Source organism: Elephantulus edwardii, unplaced genomic scaffold (assembly GCF_000299155.1).
Source record: "Elephantulus edwardii isolate Elephantulus edwardi_28Jun2011 unplaced genomic scaffold, EleEdw1.0 scaffold00034, whole genome shotgun sequence".
NCBI classification, from domain to species: Eukaryota; Metazoa; Chordata; class Mammalia; order Macroscelidea; family Macroscelididae; genus Elephantulus; species Elephantulus edwardii.
This window is the reverse complement of record NW_006399784.1, coordinates 2896727-2903340: the sequence shown is the minus strand read 5'-3', so window position 1 is coordinate 2903340 and position 6614 is coordinate 2896727. Positions and strand designations below refer to the sequence as shown.

The 6614-nt window shown below is 35.0% G+C and overlaps 1 pseudogene; it reads left to right on the top strand.

The window, feature by feature from the left end:
* The first annotated feature begins 6130 nt into the window (after positions 1-6130).
* LOC102849713 overlaps positions 6131-6614 on the top strand; it is a 108966-nt pseudogene continuing 108482 nt past the window's right edge.

Here is a 6614-nt window from a genome sequence, read left to right as displayed (position 1 = left end):
TTATGCTAAGTGAAATATCTCAGTCACAAAAGGATAAATATTGCATATAGCCAGTGTTGTAAATTTTGTCTGACATTGGATTTGGGGAAAATCTAAGAGGAGATAAATAATGTATATGTCATTGAAATAGATGAGGGAGAGAACTGTTTAGGAGGAATATATGATTACATTTTATTGCCATGACAAGAGTCCAGAATGAAAGCTACATAATAGAGTAGAGTGGACTGGGCAGCATGGAGATTGTATTACAATGAAAGATTTTATTTTTAATTTTTTTTTACTTTTCAAAGAGAAAAGGGAACTGGGGAGAAGGGGTAGACAGGGAGGAAATTGTGCAACAATAAATGAATGGAAATCCAAAATCTCTATGAAATTTTCTTAAAATTAAAAAAAAATGAAGAAATCAAGATATGATCTCAAATCAACTCCATCTGAATTTCAAGATCATCTTAGGAATAGATTTTAGGCATTGAACACCAGATGAGCTGTAAAGTGATATACAGGATATTATCCATGAAGAAAGCAAAAGGTCATTATAAAAACAGAGGGGAAAGGAAACAAAATGAAATGGGTGTCAGAAGAGACTCTAAAAATTGCACTGGATTGTTGAGAAGCCAAACCAAAGGGAAACCATGCTAAAGGAAAAGAGCTAAAGAGAATATCTCAAAGGACAGCCAAAGAGGACAAATAAATGTGTTATGATGAAATACATAGAACCTGGAATTAGAGAATAAAAAGGTAAGAATTTGCTCTGCATTTCTCAAGCTGAGATAATTAGAAAATAAATTTAAACCTCAAGTCACAGTATTGAAAAATGTTATCAGAAAGATGTTTAATGATCCAGAAAGCCTCAAATGAAGATGTAGGAGATACATCGAATCACTATACCAAAAATAACTAACACAGAAAAAATTTAGGAAGGATCATAGAACTGGATTCAACGATATTGAAGGAAGAAGTGGAAGCTTCATTGAAGGCATTGGCCCAAAACAATGGACCAGGAAGCTATGGGATACCAACTGACTTTTCTCAATTAAAAGATACATACTTGGATGCACTCGTCAGTCTATTCCAAGGTATTTGAACAACAGTTTTCTGGCCAACTAAGTGGAAGAGGTCCATATTTTCTTCCTATTCCCAAGAGAGATCATCCAACAGAATATAGAAACTATCAAATAGTATCATTACTATCATATGCAAGCAAAATTTTTTTTTCTGTATTTTACCATTCCGGCACTCACAAATGCTGGCAACCTCACCTCTGGGCTAGAGACCCCCCCAGTTCATCTGGTAAGTCCACTCTGCCGACACCCACTTGTGGCAATAAGAAAGCCACAAGCACCCGAGCGTTCCATCCTGTCCTCTCTTCCCAAAGCCAGAGGCCCCTCTGGCTGACACTAAGACTCCCAAGACAAATGTAATTAGCCTGCGGGCATGTCCTGACATTTCTGTATTTTACCATTCCAGCATGCCCAAATGCTGGTGTCAGCAGAGTGGACATACCAGATGAACTGGGGGGTCTCTGGCCCAGAAGCTGCCAGCATTCAGCGTGTGAGAATGGTAAAATACTGAAGGACCCTTAGGCCTGCAGCTTTCTAGCCTCTTTGTCATTGTTTTTGGTCAAATAGTCTTCTAGGTAGTATAGCCTTGTTGTATCCACTTGCCATACAGAGGTAACTTCTGGTTGCTGTTAAGCTGAACACTGTGATTCTGATGTGACAAATGCATTACTGGTTACCCATCGCGGACAGTGTTTGGTGACACTCCCTGATTAAAACCAGCTTGGAAGCAGGAGTGGCATCCATTTCCATAATAGCTTGCTTCTGGAAACCCTATGAACCTGGAGAAAGGATGAAAGTCACACAAGTGTTGAGGACTTGTATTCATAGGGTCACTATGAGTCACCTACAACTCAACGACACTTAACAACAACAAAGCAAAACATTACTGAAGATGATTCAAAACTGGCTAGAACAGTACATTGTCTATTACCAGAAGTTCAAGCAGAATTTAGAAGAGGCTGTGACATCAGGGACAGGGATATCATTGCTGATGTCAGATGGAACCTGGCAGAAAGTAAAGAATAAAAGCAGAATGTCCATTTGTGTTTTATTGACTATACAAAGGCATTTAACTGTGTGGATTATAACAAATTGTGGCTGACATTGAGAAAAATGGGAGTCCCAGAGCACTTAATTTTGTTCATCCAAAATCTACACTTAAACCAGGAGGTTGTTGTGTGAACAGAGCTGGGGAACACTGCATGGTTTAAAATTGAGAAAGTAGTGCATCACAGTTATATTCTCTCTCTATAATTATATAATCTGTACGCTGACCAAATTATTTGAGAAGCTAGACTCTATGAAGAGGAGTGTAACATCAGGATCAGAGGGAGTATCATCAAAAATCTGAGTTGTGCAGATGATATAACCTTGCTTGGTAAAAATGAGGAGGACTTGAAGCACTTGTTGCAGATAAAAAAAAAATGCAACCTTCAGTATCGATTGCATCTCAATTCCAGAAAACAAAGATTCTTACTGCTGTACCTATAGGTAACATCATGATGGATAGAGAAGTGACTGAAACAATTAATAGCTTCATCTTACTTAGATCCACAATTAACACCCTTGGTACCAGTAATCAGGAAATCTGAAGACACATTATACTGGAAAAGTCAGTAGTTAAGGACCTCTCAAATTATTGAAGATTAACTATATAAGTGAGGACTAAAATACATCTGATTCAGGTCATTGCTTTTCTGATCACTCATCATGCATCTGAGAACTGGACAATGAATAAGGATGACAGAAGAAGAATTGATACCTTTAAGGTATGATGTTGAAGAAGTGCACTGAACATCCCATGGATGACCAAAAGAGCAAACAAACATGTGTTGTAGAGGCTGCAACCAGCATGCGCTTTAGAGACAAGAATGATGAAACTTCACCTCACATTCTTTGGGCATGTTGCTAGGAAAGGAACTATTCCTTGAAGAAGCACATGATGTTTGGAAGGGTGGAAGTTAGGAAAAGTTGAGGAAGACCCTCAACCAGGTGAATTGATGTTATGACTGCTGCAGTAGGATATAGTGTGTCGGGAAGTGTGAAGATGGCAAAGAATAGGACAGGGTTCAATTTTGTTGTTCATAGGATCTCTACGGTGGTACTCAACTTGACAGCACCTAACAACAAAAAATGTAAATGGACTTAATTCCCAATTAAGAGAAAAAGAATAGCAGAATGAATAAGAAAACAAAACAAAACAAACAAACATTCCACTAATATGATGCCTACAAGAGACACATGTAGGAAAAGAAGAAAAAGGTACATTAAAAATCAAAGGCTACCAACATACCAAGGTAATTATTATTCATAAAAAATAGGAATGGCAATACGATAAAATATAATTCAAATAGAAGGTAAGAAAAGGCATACAGAGTAATTAAAAAGATTCCAACATCCTTTCCTAAATAAAACACTCAGCAAAATAGGAATAGAAGATAATTTCTTAACATACTTCAAAGTATTTATGCAAAATCAGGGCTAACTTCTTCTTAATGGACAAAGATTACCAGACAAGAACCCACACTTTTGTTACTACACTTTAATGTTGTATAAGTAGTACTTAGTAGGATAATACACAAAAGAAAGAAATAAGAGGCATCCAAATTGGCAAAGAAGTGGTAAAGCTGCCACTATATGCAGACAATAAGATAGTGTACCCAAGAAACCCCAATGACTCAACATAAAAACTTTTAAACCTAGTAGATCAATTTAGTAGAGTAACAGATTATAAGATCAATATAAAAAAAAATCAACGTGATATCTGTACAGTAATAAAAAAGACAGAGAAAAGGAAACTAATGAATTAATACTATTGCAAGAACCAAACACAAATTTAGATAGTTGGGAGTAAATCTAACAAGGGACACAAAAGACAACTTTGAGAAACAATAATAGATCTAAACAAATGTTTAAATGTTCCCTATTCATGGATAGAAAGACTCAATATAGTAAAAATGGCAGTCACACTAAAAGCAATGCATCTGTTCACTCAATAACAGTATAGATGCTAAATTCGTTTTTCAAAGAAATAAAAAAGATAATTAAGTTTATTGAAAAGAAATAAAAAACCTCTGAATAATTAAAATACTCCTGAAAAAAACAAAATTAAGTGAGCGGCATTGGACTCCCTTATCACAAAACCTATTACAGAGCTGTAATAAACAAAACAACATATTACTAGTACAATGACAGACACAAAGACCAATGGAACATAACTGAAAATGTAGACATTAACTCATCTACTTACAGCTTTCTTGGCTCCACAATTAACACTCATGGCATCAGCAGTCAGGAAATTAAAAAAAAATTGTATTGGGAAAATTTGTTGTCAAGGACATCTCCAGAATAATGAAAAGCAACAATATCAGACTGGAGACTAGGGTGTGTCTGATTGAGGCCATGGTCTTCTCAATTACTTGCTATCTATCTGAGAGCTGAACAATGACTAAAGATGACAAAAGAATTGATGCTTTTGAGTTGTGGTGCTGGAAAATAGTCTTCAATATGATATGTACCACCAAGAAATCAAATAGGTTTGTCTTGGAGAGGGTAAAACCAAGTTTCTCCTTGAAGGCTGGGATTTTGACGCTCTTATCACACATACTTTGGAGAGGATGGCATTGATGAAGATTAAGCCCTGTGTACATCATTTTGCCCCCCAATAGTGTTAAAAGAAAACCTACTGACTAAAACAAAACCAAACCAAAACAAACCATCACAACTATTTGGCAATGACCATATCATAAAGGTCTCATAATGAAAGTTTAGAGAATAAGAAAGGGCATCTACAAGAAAAAGACTGATAACCTAGTTACAAAACTGGCAAAAGACATGAAAAATATTTTCACAGAGGAAGACATATAGATGGTCAAGAGACAAGTGGGGAAATTCTGAAAACCACTGGGAATAAGAGGGATGCAACATAAAACCACAATGAGATACCATATCACTCCAGTAGCAGTGGCAAAGTTCAACAGGACAGAAAGTGGTAAATATTGGTGATATAGGAACTTTTATACATTGTTGGTGGAATTCTAAAATGGCACAACCACTCTCTCTGGAAGGGAGTTTAGTGTTGCCTCATAAAACTGAACATGGAAATGGCGTATGATGTCGGTGTTCTACTGCAATTAATATGCTCCAAGTATTTCATTACAGTTGCCCAAATAGAACTGAGACAAAAATGGAGATGTACATACTGATGTTAATAGCAGCTTATACACAAAAGCAAGAAAATGGAAATAGCTCAAGTGTACATCAACAAACAAATAGATTGAGAAATTGTGGTATATTTACATAATGGAATACTACGCCGCAGTCAGGAGCAATATTTAAAAAAAATACTATCTAGCACAGGATAGGCTGTAATGTGTTATATTGAGTGGGCTAAATAAATCTTATAAGGATCAATAGTACATAAAACCATTATTGCAAAAACAGAAGAATTACTAGTAAGGTTTATACAGAAGTACAAAAGAGGAATGGGAGGGTAAAGGGGGTTGAATCAGCTGAAGGGAGAAAATCGCAAGGTTATAGAGTTTGGTGGGCAGGGAGAGGGGTGAAGTAATTAGAGAATATACAGTGGAGACCTGAAAAGGCAGGGAAGTGATAGGCATGGATCAGTAATAATTAATAAAACATAAAGTATAGGACTGTTGTTTCATTAAAACCAGAATGTAACTAGAGGAATGTGTGAAATGCAAAGTATATAAACAAAACACAAACTATATAAATTTAATACACAAAACAATATAAAATAAAAATAATTTTAAAAACCAATTTTAGATTAACTTGCTAAAAATAGTTTCTAAAAGCATCAGTTAATGAAACCAGATTTTGATGAAGAATTTTAGTGATAATAAAAAATTCTTTGAAAAAATTGTTATGACAGTAAAGTATCTCTATGATATCAAAAATTAATATCAGTATAAAACTGTATTCTTTTAAAAACATTTATAAATATACCAAAAACCTTTTTTGGTAGATTTGTGCTTAGTGGTATTTTTATTGGTACAGCAATAGTGCATTTTATTGTTTTACTTTTTAAAAGAAAATAAGAAGTCAAAATGGCTCTAAAACGTACTATGCCTGAAAGTGTGCTTGTGGGGTAAGTAGTATTTCATTACAGCTGACCATATGCAGGTTTATTGTGGCATGTATAATTTAAAGTACCAAATTATTTTATGATAGCTTACCTTACAGCAAAATATGGTCTCAATTCATTTTTTTCCAGTTAATTATATACAAATTTAGGAAGTCTACCCTTAAACACTAATCATTTCATTTTTAAAGTTGCAAAATACTTTCATAGTAGGTGGGATAAATGCTATTGATATTGTAATTTTATGAATATAAAACATGTGGAAAACTATCACACTTAATTATTGATATTCTGAGCTTAAAAATGTCATGGTGCCACTGTTGTAGAATGAGGCTGACATCAGGGTGGGGGTAAGACTGAGAAAAACTGGATGAAATATATTTACGGCATTGGAGTCTATGGGGGAGAGAATAGTTTAAAAGTATTATATTTTAGGGCATTATGTTTAT